The sequence below is a fragment of the Danio rerio genome, chromosome 23 (genome assembly GCF_049306965.1).
Source record: "Danio rerio strain Tuebingen ecotype United States chromosome 23, GRCz12tu, whole genome shotgun sequence".
NCBI lineage: Eukaryota > Metazoa > Chordata > Actinopteri > Cypriniformes > Danionidae > Danio > Danio rerio.
Window position 1 is genome coordinate 5,135,008 of NC_133198.1, and position 12,128 is coordinate 5,147,135.

At 36.7% G+C, this 12,128-nt stretch overlaps 1 protein-coding gene across 2 annotated transcripts in view; it reads left to right on the forward strand.

Moving 5' to 3' along the window:
- Positions 1-424: 424 nt before the first annotated feature.
- The window catches only part of kcna10a (potassium voltage-gated channel, shaker-related subfamily, member 10a), a 28,619-nt gene continuing 16,915 nt past the window's right edge, over positions 425-12,128 (forward strand). The window contains exon 1 of one of the 2 annotated variants that reach the window (XM_002667273.7): positions 425-680. The gene's annotated coding sequence lies outside the window, so the exon portion shown is untranslated. The remainder of the gene's footprint in view (positions 681-12,128) is intronic. The other variant, XM_073939736.1, reaches the window with a different exon arrangement.

Consider the following 12,128-nt stretch of genomic DNA (forward strand, 5'->3'; position numbering starts at 1 on the left):
TTAATAGGCTAATTTAAAACGTAAAAGTAAAGTATTTAAAAGTAAATTATGTACTAAACTAAATGCAATCTCAAAAATTATTCTTTAAGAATTGTGATTCTTATGTATGTATTTATATAATAATAATAATAATAATAATAATAATAATAATAATAATAATAATAATAATAATAAATACAACAACAACAATAATAATAATAATAATAATAATAATAATAATAATAATAATAATTTATTATTATTACTATTACTATTACTATTATTATTATTATTATTATTATTTTTTTTTTTTTTAATTTTACTTATTTGTTTATTTAGTTATATTATTATTAGTATCATTATTATCGTGGGATTAAAATGTTTCGTTATTGGACAGCGGCACATCTGTTAGCAGTTGCTTTGTCCAGCCCACATCAGATCCGCTGACAGATCAAACTCACACACGCTGATGTTCTGCCTGGAGATAAGATGTACACACACTTCACCAACAGCTGGAACGCTTTGGAGTCCAGTGACCACTCGAGACGCCGGCTCCTCGTTATTCAAGACTTTCTCCATATTGTCTTGGTGAAACGTCGCGCACTGTTCACACGCCTCTGAGCTCCTCTGCGCGTCATCGACAGCTGTTGCACAGGCGCGCGCTTTTGGGCACGTCGCTGCTCATCACATACAGTACACAGGTAATGACGACATTTACACCTGAGCAAACCCTTTAACATTCAAGACAGACTTTGTCTGGAAGTAAGAGTTAAGTGAGAATGGTTTGTCGGAGAAATGTGTGAAGATATTTTTTTCTTTTTAATGGAGTTTTTATTAATGTAAACGTTTGTCAGAAGTGTTTTTTGCTGTATTGACGTGTGTAGAAACCACAGCGTTACCACAAATACTATCTTTGTTCAAAATCATGTTTAATTTGTTAGTTTGTGTTTTAGGTGTCTGAATAGGGGAGTAAGCGGGGCACAAGTTAGCACTTTTCGGTTTTGATCAAATAATAAACAAAGTAATGGGGTTAGACAAACCAATTTTTTTTACCAATAACACACAAGTCTCTCCTACAAATGAGCAATGCAATTATGATTGCCGGATCTATGATTTATGTGCAGCATTGCCCAAAGTGCCAGGAGTAAAAATGTTACTATTTACCCCACCTGCGGGGCAAGTTGTTACAGACAGGGTTAGTTGTAACACATGCTTTAAAAAGGCAGATTCCACACAGTTAATTTAATTTCTGTTTGCTTTAAATAGTAGCTACATTTCCTCAGTAATTGGCTCATTTATTTTTTATTCTACAAAGCACAGTAGCTGTGTTTATTTAGTTATTTGTTTATTGGATGAACACATTTGAATCTTTTTGCATTATTATCCATTTATCCATTATTATACAATGCATTTATTTGCATTATTAGCAATAAAACATTTATATTCTATTAAAAAATATATTTTTATTTAAAAACATTTTTTTAAAAAAGATCCCAACATTACAATATATATATGTGTGTTAGTTTAATTGGTGTCCAACAGTGTGTGGCTTAATTCTAACAACCTGTTACAACTAACCCCGCTGTGTCATGTTTTTCTCAAAACTGGCTAGCAGTCACTATGTGTTTCTTACAACTTTTAAAATGGTGTCATCTTTTAGCCAAGAAGATAGTAATCATAATATTATTAGATTTTATACATACTTTCACAGATTATTTTTAAATGAAAAACTATAGAGTATAATACTGTTATGCTACAAAAATGGTTTTTCCTGTGTTTCTCATCCAAATTTTCCTGAACTTTTTCAATTGGCAGGAAGACGTCTGCGGACATTGTGGTGAAAACCTCGGAAGCATGCCATGGTTAACCCTGAGTAAATACCTTAAAACTCTGTGCTACATTTAACCCCGCGTTACTTTGTGCCCTGCGCTCCCCTGACAATCAAGGTCTCACTTCTGTGAACAAATATAGGCTAGCCCAAAAGTTTTCTCAAAACTAACTTCACTGACACACTTGGGTTAGTACTGAAATGAAAAAAAGATAATAAAATATGGAAAAAAAAAATTTATTTAAAAAGGGGTGACACAGTGGGTAGCGCTGTCACCTCACAGATAGAAGGTCGATGATTCGAGCCGCGGCTGGATCAGTTGGCATTTCTGGAGTTCTCCTCGTGGGTTTCCTCCAGGTGCTCCGGTTTCCCTCACAAGTCCAAAGACATGTGCTATAGGTGAATTGAATAATTTAAATTGTCCATAGTGTATGTGTGTGAAAGAGAGTGTATTGGTGCCTCCCAGTGATGGGTTGAAGCTGGAAGGGCATCCGCTGCGTAAAACATATGCTAGATAATTTGGCGGTTCATTCCCCTGTGGTGACCTCTGATTAATAAAGGCACTAAGCCGAAAAGAATAAGAATGAATGAATAAAAAAAAATAAAAATAAAATATGTCAATCTCATTAGGCACTGTGAATGATGCAAATAAAAACAACAACAGGGAAATATTAAAGAATGAACTTAACATTTTACAGTAATTGTTATGCACACTCATTGTTTTTTGATAGCTTATATCAGAATCTCCATAAACAAAATTATACTTTTATACCAGCTGTATGCAGTGCAGTGGCTCAGTGGTTAGCACTGTAGCCTCACAGAAAGAAGGTTTGAGCACCGGCTAGGCCACTTTGTATTTCTGTGTGGAGTTTGCATGTTCTGCCCGTGTTGCCGTGAGATTCCTCCGGGTGCTCCGGTTTACCCCACAGTGTATAGACATGTGTTATAGGTGAATAATCAAAATTTGCCATAGTGTATGTGTGTGTGGGTGTTTCCCAGTGATGGCTTGCGGCTGAAAGGCTATCCGCTGTGTAAAACATGTGCTGGATTATTTGGCGGTTCATTTCGCTGTGGCAACCCCTGATGAACAAAGGGACTATTCATTCATTCATATTCTGCTGTTTCTCCGGAGCCGGATTGCGGTGGCAGCAGTCTTAGGAGAGAACCCCAGACATCCCTCTCTCCAGACACTTCCTCCAGCTACTCAGGGGGGATCCTGAGGCGTTTCCAGGCCAGCTGAGAGACATAGTTCCTCCAGCGTGTCCTGCGTCTTCTCTGAGGCCTCCTCCCGGTGGGACATGCCTGGAACACCTCCCAAGGTAGGCATCCAGGAGGCATCCGAAACAGATGCCCAAGCCACCTCAGCTGACTTCTCTCGATGTGGAGGAGCAGCGGCTCTACTTCGAGCTCCTCCTGAGTATCAGAGATCCTCACCCTATCCATAAGAGTGCGCCCTGCCACCCTTCGAAGGAAACTCATTTCGGCCATTTGTAAGATCTTGTCCTTTCGGTCATGACACAAAGCTCATGGCCATAGGTGAAAAGAGGGACTATGCCAAAGGAAAATAAAGTGTAACTCTCTTCACAACAACACAGACACAGGTTGTTTCTCCAGAACGGGCGTTTATTTAAGGTCGTCCATAATGTGCTTTGCGCCTGTCGCCATGACATCGTGAGAACTGTATTAGTAAATGAACACAGTACAAACGTTTAAGAAATTATACAAACTACGATTATCTAATACATTATTAAGCAAAACAAATACCTCGTTGGTCGCTTGTCATGAAAAGAGGGTCCTTGGATTAATAAAGTCTTCTTCACTGTCCTTTTTACTTATGACAGCAGCAACTTTAAGCTTCTTAAACACATGTAACTTTATACAGCACTGACATGCGTCTCTTCATCGTCAGTCTATCCGGGGATCCATAAACAAGTCACTCAAATTACAAGTCATTTCCTCAAAGTGACATGTTTTCATAATAAATATCTTAAAGTACAACATATGAAATAATAATACATTTAAACCTTTCAACACATTTACATTTATAAATACACTTCAGCTAAATTAACACAAAATATTAGGACCTTAAATCACTAAAGAATGAAATATGAAACAAATATGTAAAATAAATATGCGATTATGCAAAAATGCTTGATAACAGCACTTACATAAAGTAATGAATGACAAACTGTATATTCTGTCACATTACCTCTACAACCAACCATCACAGAAAACTTTTAATAAAAAATGATTTTTAATACTTTTGATTTATGAGTACATAACCAATGTAAAACTGCATAAACTCTCAGTATAACTGTTGTCTGGGCTTTCACTGCCTTTCTACACCTCCCATTCCTCATGCGTTCAATACTTTTACCTTGTATGCACATAACTTATTTTGTTAACTAATTAGATTCGATTTCTTTGCATCTATGGATGTCTTTGGTTGTTACCAACATTCGTGAAAAATTTCGAGTCAATGACACATTTAGAAATCTATTTTCTGAGAAAAATAGCGACACATTCAATACTTATTTCCATTCATTCCATGGTTTCCGCTACGTTCATTCTTCCATAGGGGGGCGCCACGCCAAAATTCATCCCGCCACGGCTACATGACAGCTTCTCATTCAAAACATTAAAACATCTTATTTTTAATAGCGGGTAATAATCGCACCAAAACGTATTAAAGGGTAAGTGAATTATAACAGTGCAATCTTTTTTGTAACCGTAGTAGTGCTGTGCGTCATTTGTTATACCCTTTAAAGGGCCATGAAACCCCCTCGTTTCAGCAAGGTGTTTTCACACCTCTACTTTGGAAAAAGTCAGAAAAGTGGGCGTGTCCAGCTCTGTTTAGGGGGGAGTGTCGGAGGAACTAAAGTGGGAGGGTGTGGGAGTGTCTATTTGGGCACGCGCGAGTTTCAGAGTCAAAATAAACACACAGGAGGAAGTGATGGTGTTTAACCTACATGGACATCTGTAGTCGAATTATTTGCCAAATTATTAAATGTTGGACTTTAACTGCAGTTTGGCTCTTTCATTCAGGGAATTCATTCATGCCCCTAGCGACAAACGAGATATTTAATTCGAGGAGCTGCTCTAAGCGTGTATTTTTCATGCAATGTTTGATACCGCACGGCGAATAAGAGAAAAAAAACCTCCGCATTTCCCGGAAACTTAGATGCACAAGGCAGGTAGCGTCAGAAAGCCGTGTGTGTTATTCCGGTCACTAAATGCGGTGAAAATCCTACACGAGGTTAAAGTTTGGTTGTGGTGCTAACATGTTTGTACTCGGTGCTATAGTTAACTTAGTTCGATACGAACAAACTGAATAAACAAAGAGCGCTGGACGCTCACTTACCAAATCTGTACAGACAGGACAATCCACAGCAACTAGAGCCGCGTCTTTATGAAGAGAATACTACAAGCGAATCCAGATCTCAGCGTTTGCAGATGAGAACAGCTCTCAGGTAAACAATAATCCTCCTTAGACACGTAAGTTATTGTTGTCAAGCGTCGCGTACACTGTTAATCCACACGAGTCTGAGCTCTCACAGAGAGAAAATGAAAACAAAACTTAACTGCAGCAAACAATAAAAGCAACACTTCACGCTTGTTTTGCCAACACAAAGTGCCGTCTATGTCGTGTAAACACGGTGAAAGTAATAAATATTAATGAAGTTGCACAATAGAGCGCGCTGATTGGTTTGAACCAAGCTTTACTCATGCATTAATGCATCACACTGTAAGACGTAATAAGACTCACTCTGGTACAGACGCCCAGTCTACATGCTAGAATACACGCTATTATGTCATGGTCGTGACGCAGCTTCAAAAATTCGTTTCAAACCGGAAGTACGAATTTACTTGAAATAAAGCAAAAACAACCAATTTACACTTTTTAGTGAAATATAGGTGTCCTAAAAGTGTTTTAAGCAGTGTGGGACACATATACGACTGTCAACAGCTCAAAACATGTGTTTTGGTGTTTCGTGACCCTTTAAGATTAAGTGCTGACCGACTAGCTAACTGACAGGTGCGTGAGGCCAGCAAACACGACATATAGCCATTTCACTTTACTTCAGGACGCATTAATATTGCTCTGTAGGTTTATTAGGGAGACCTTCATAAATATTCCTAGCAAATGTAATAAATGCTGGAGATATACTCGTTACATAAACCCACTAAATCAGCAGCATTTATTCGAGAGCGCATAAGATCTGCGCACTCTTGAAGCGGTTTATATTTGAGGGGTGTGCAAGAAGTTTTGTGCACGAGCAGAGGAAATCGGCGCGCAAGCAAAAAGATCCGCATGCTGTAGGCTATTACATAAATGCGATCTCGACTTCTAATAATGTGTTCACGACATTTGTCATTGAAAAAACGCCACATGTAGATATGTGTAAAAAAAAAGGCCTGCCGCCACAGCTAAAGGAAATACTGCATTCATTTTCTTTTTTGCTTAGTCCCTTTATCAATCAGGGGTCGCTACAGCGGAATCAACCACCAACTTATCCAGCATATATTTTACACAGCGGATGCCCTTCCAGCTGCAACCCAGCACTGGGAAACACTACGACCAATTTAGCTTACCCACTTCACCTGTTCCACATCTTTGGACTTCATCTTTGAAGCCCTCGGAGGAAACCAACACCAACACGGGAAGAACACAAAAATGCCAATTGCCCCAGCTGAGGCTCGAATTCAGCGACCTTCTTGCTGTGAGGCGTTGTGCTACCCACTGCGCCACCATGCTGCCCAATACTTATCGCCCAAATTTGTAATGTTTGGCATGATAAAGGGAGGATGTTGTTGGCTCCTGCTCTAAGTGAAGAGTTTACGTTTGGGTCAGTCGTAGGCGTTGTCGAGCTGCTGTGACCAGCAGAGACTCTAATGCCCTTGTTAAGCAGAGCACAGATGGGTGCGCAGCAGGGGCAGGATATTTTTAGTGGATGTTTTGGAAGGATGGCCCTGCAAACGCCTTAGCTAATGATTTTGTGACCTTCACAGGTCACTTTATCCAAATAACGTGATATTTTATATCGTCCCAACATAGTTTGCAATGGCAGTTGTAACTTCTGTTGTCTTTACCATTGTAAATTGGAATTACATTTAATCTTTGTATCTGTGTATATTACATCACTTTAGTAAATTTAATTTAATTTGCTATGCTTTTTAATGTGTTCTTAGTGGATACTAAAAACAATGCAAGAATGTTTAAATATAATAAGGAATGTTTGCTTCTGGTACATATTGTTCTTTGTTTTTAAATAGTTTTTGAACCCTTAACATATATGATTACCTTGAGTAATATCTAAAGTGATAACAAAACAGGTGATTTTACTGACATTTTAGGATTATAAGGCTGAGCAGCATGAAATCTGTCTACAGAGATTTACCAGTATTTCTCTGATGCAATCGGGAGATCACAATAAATAACCCCGAAATTGCCAAAGCAACTCAATCGCACAGTACTGTTGTGTTTGCGATAAGGAAAAACACTAAACACATGCGGGCATTTCTTCTTTCTTTCTTTTAACTGAACTAGTCTGCAGTAAAGAAAACAAGACACTCTTTAGAAACAGATCGTCTACGGAAAAGTAACTCAGGGTTATACAAAGAGTGGCCAACACAAAATGCATACATTCCTGATATACAGTTGAAGTCAGAATTATTAGTCCCCTAAATTATTACCCCCGTCTATTTTTTCCTGGATTTCTGTTTAACGAAGAGAAGATTTTTTTTAAACACATTTCTAACCATAATAGTTTTAATAACTCATTTCTAACAACTAATTTATTTTATTTTTGCCATGATGACTGTAAATAATATTTTATTTGATATTTTTCAAGACACTTCTATACAGCTTGAAGTGACATTTAATGTAGGCGGAGTAATACACAAGAGTGAAAAGGCTGTAAGCATTATATATTTGAATTTGTTTCATCATGTTATAGTTTTCAAAAAGTTACACATTAACAGTTGACAAACAATTATTGGTTTATCCTAAACATTTTAGACAAATTAATGAGAGAAGAAGAATGTCATGCCTTACAGAGTCCAGAGAGAAAGAGACATCACTAGGAGCAAGTCACCTTTTCCTATCCGTGCTTTAAAGACTGGTATGCCTTTATATGGCTTCTCAAAAGTAACAGAGTTGTACCGAATGTAGGGATGGACACAACATTTTTTTTTTATTACTGAAATTACAAAAAATAACACACACAGTAACACAAATGTAACACACATATGTAGCTCAGATTCAGAAGTTGGAGACAGTCAAATATATGGGAGCTTAAGTTAATAGTTTCTAGACAAAATGCTCCTAAATTTTTAAAGATAACTTGATATCATTTGTGTGGTATTCAAAAGGATTTCATTTAAGGTTTTGGTTTTGACAAACGATAGAATACACAGTTAATTGCATGCTGCTTACACTTAAATTAACATATTTGTTTTGTTTTTATTGCTGGGAAATTTACCTACATTATATTTAACTTTTCATTCGTTTTTAATATATTTGTAATCTCAATTTGCTGGACCGTTTTTTTTTTCTTGTATTTTTAAAAAAATATTATTAATATAATAAATGTTACAAAAACACATTATAGTTCAAAATTCATAATTGAGTTCTTTACATGTACTTTAGTTTGTTAATCAACAAATAATAATAAAATAATATATAAATAATAAAAGGACAAACAATTTTAAATCAATGATTAAATTGAAATGTATATAATAATGTACATTTAATACAAGATATTAAATACAAGATATTAAAGCTAAATGTTGATTATAACAAAGGATGCTTTTAAAAAGTGCAAGCAAAAGTAAACAAAAAAAAAAAAGTTTTGAAGCACCCAATAAAGGCACAACAATATAATTTAGAATACTTTATTTAGAAAGGCAAGTTGATCTAAAAAAAAAAAAAAGATTACTAGCTGTTTTATTTTTCTGAAGTAAAATTAAATTATCTTTGAGTAATTTAAACTTACAGTAAACTGACTTAAACATTCTACTTAAACATTTTAAAAAATAGGCTAGAAACATGATTAACTTAGTCTTATAATGTTCTTTTTTTCTTTGACTATGTTAAGTTGCTTTAACACAATCTACAATGTAATATATGCTATAGAAATAAAGATGAACTGAACTGAATTAACATAAAAATATAGGTTGTAATAACTTATTGATCATAGAAGTGTTCAGTTATATGACTCTATGATTTTGTACAGTTTCGGTAAAAGATTGAGCTCATGTTGGCATGCAAACATTTAGTTTTTAAAGCTGTGCCAGCTGGTAGTGCCAATTTGCCCTCCCTTATAATTATTTTTTTCAGTAAAACCCTTCATTATGATGTACAAGGTAACAAGACTAAAAATTGAAAATGAAATGAACATAATTTGTTATAAAATATATAATAAATGACTACAGTACAATAGATTTAACAACACTCTGGTAATTTTCTGACCTTGTCCATAGGACCTTGCTCACACAGCTTGAAGTGGTAGAGAAGTGACATCTGTGTGCTCAGCTCTTATCTAATGGTTTGTTGGGCTTGTTTGCAGATGTGATTCAGTGACTAAATCGGGCCAAAACAGCTGCCGTCGAGATTCCACCAGCACTCGCGGGGCTCACAGACACCAGACGCTCACGCGGCTCTAAGCTCTGTCAATCACAGCTGTGCGACAGAGTCAAATGACAAGGCACCAGGGACTGATTTTTGTAGCCCAGAGCACAACAAAGTCAAGAAAAGCAGAACGAATAACTGCAAAAAAGGTGTTTCTTAGTTTCTGTTTCTAGTCTTGATATCTATAAAATCCTAACCCCTGTGGTGTTCAGGTTCGTGGGACCCATTTTTGTTCTTTATCCAAATATAATTAATACTAATTGACAATAATGAAGTCATTATTTTTTCAGTCTAAGGGCCCTATTATACACCTGGCGCAGTGTGGCTCAAGGCGTGACGCAATAGTTGTTTGCTAGTTTCAGCTTGGTGCAAGAGTCGTTTTGAAGTTTTGGGCCACTCTGTTTAAATAGCAAATGCATTTGCGCTCATATGTGCGCCCATTGGCGTTCTGGTCTAAAAAGGGAGGTGTGTTGAGGTGTATTGCTGGCGCGTTGCTATTTTGAGAAACTATAACAGATTTTTCAATAGACCAGAACAAAGCTGGTCTATTGTCCTGCGCAGAGCGCGTTAGTTGTGCGTCTTGCTTACACACTGCTTAATACACACAAGATGTAGAGCAATACGCAAATATCTTTACATATGAAAAATAATTTAAATATTGATGATATATATTGGATATAATAAAAATATATATAACATATAAATATAAAGGATTAAAATATTACAAAACATATTATTTTCTAGCCTACATAAATATAAAAACCATACTTTCATGCCTTCTTCATCTTCATTTTAGACCATATGGGGCATAACGTGTATTAGGATATATCTCAGGTTTTTGAGCACACTTCGTTATTACTGTTCATTTATTCGTTTGCTGGAAATTAGAACTGAATTTAGAAATAGTTTTGAAAAGAAACTTCAGTTACAATAGCCAGAACTACCTGTGCCAAATATTTGCCAAAAGTGGCCCACATATGTTTTAAGATAACTGGGCCACATTTGCACCTACACATGTGAGCCACTTTAGTTTTAGACCCAGATTACCCTTAAATGACAATGCCATTATTTTGCCAACTGTGGCCCACAATTGTCCTCCATCATTTGGGCCAAATTTATCATTTTCCACATGGGCCACATTGGACTCACATTCAGATTACTGCCAAATCTTTACCTTAGATGGTCCATATATGAATTTAAATCTTTGGCCCCCTTTTGCCATTGTACACGTGGGCCACTTCAGGCTCACATTCATTTCGTCTGGGCCAAAGGAATACCACCAGTGCCGCATAACTGCCTAAAGTGGCCCACCTTCGTTTGCTATCTGGGTTGTCTGTCTATCAGTTTCTTGTGCATATCTTTCTTATGTCTGTATTATATAATACCTAAATTGAGTTCTTCTATTCATCCATGGCCTGTGCAATTCAAGATTTTTGCAGTCATTTGCTTTTGTTGTAATTAATATCAATTAATAAACAATCATCAAAGTCTTACAACTTTCAGCTTTCACATTAATGAAGACCATGGACTCTCTGTCTAATTTGAAGCATGAGGGAATCACATTTTGTCGCTGCTCAGTTCCAGTAAAAGAGGGTTAAAGAGTGCTTTAGGATTATTTTCATATAAACTGACATATAATGTGCTGACGTGGGCTTGTCCTTCAGTCCTCTCTGGTCACTGGGGGACACTTCCTATTAAAATGTGCCCTATAGCTGCTTCTATCTTCAGAAACATACATTACAAACATGCTACTATTAGTTGTTCTTTTCAGGCAGTCACAGGTTATCTATTTTGAGGAAACATTTGGATCCTAATGATAGATTGATGTTTTGGAGTTGTGCCCATAATAATTGAGCCTGCCGGCGTGTTGCGCTAATGTTCAGTTGAGCGAGGTGATCCTCAGCTTATATCACTGATCTGCCGCAGCCACAGTAATCCTCTTAATAGAAACATCCCAATTCCTGAGCCAGCCCGAAATCACCTGCTGTGGATCAGGGGTTGCCAAGCAAAATATGCTTGGTGGGTAAGCACCAAGCATATTTTGTTTGCCCTACTTAGGTTTAGTAATGTCTGCAAAATATAGTAGCGTTCCCAAAGACATTAAATTCATGTTTTAAAAGCTGAATATCTTGTCAGAAAAATGGAAAACGCCTCCTTTTTTTTATCATTTTGTAAGCCAGACATTAAAATGTTTAGATTAGTTTCTCACCCTGGCAACTCAAGTGTGGAAATCATTGTTAAACATACAAAGTTCATGCATGTTCTACATTTTTCAACACTATCTGGGTTTCATTTACCTTGTGTTTTTTACCCAAATTTTTAAAAGGCACATATTTTACTCCTTTTACAAAATGTAAGATAGGACTTTGGCATCTCCAGAATATGTCTGTAAAGTTTCAGCTCAAAATAGCCAGCAGACAATTTATTATAACCACCAGAATATACCAATGTTGGTGTTTGAGTAGCTGTTTTGTAGCCTGTGGCTTTACATGCTAATGAATTCATTCAATGTATTGGCTCGTTTCAGGCCCGGATTGGCTAATCGGGAGGACTGGGGGAGTTCCCGGTTGGCTGGTCCGTTTTTTGGCAACGAGGGCCGGTGTTTCTAGCTGTTGCACTCTTAGCAGTCACACGTTTTTTCATTTATTTATTTATTTGACCATATCCTCACTCTTTTTATTCATTATTTTG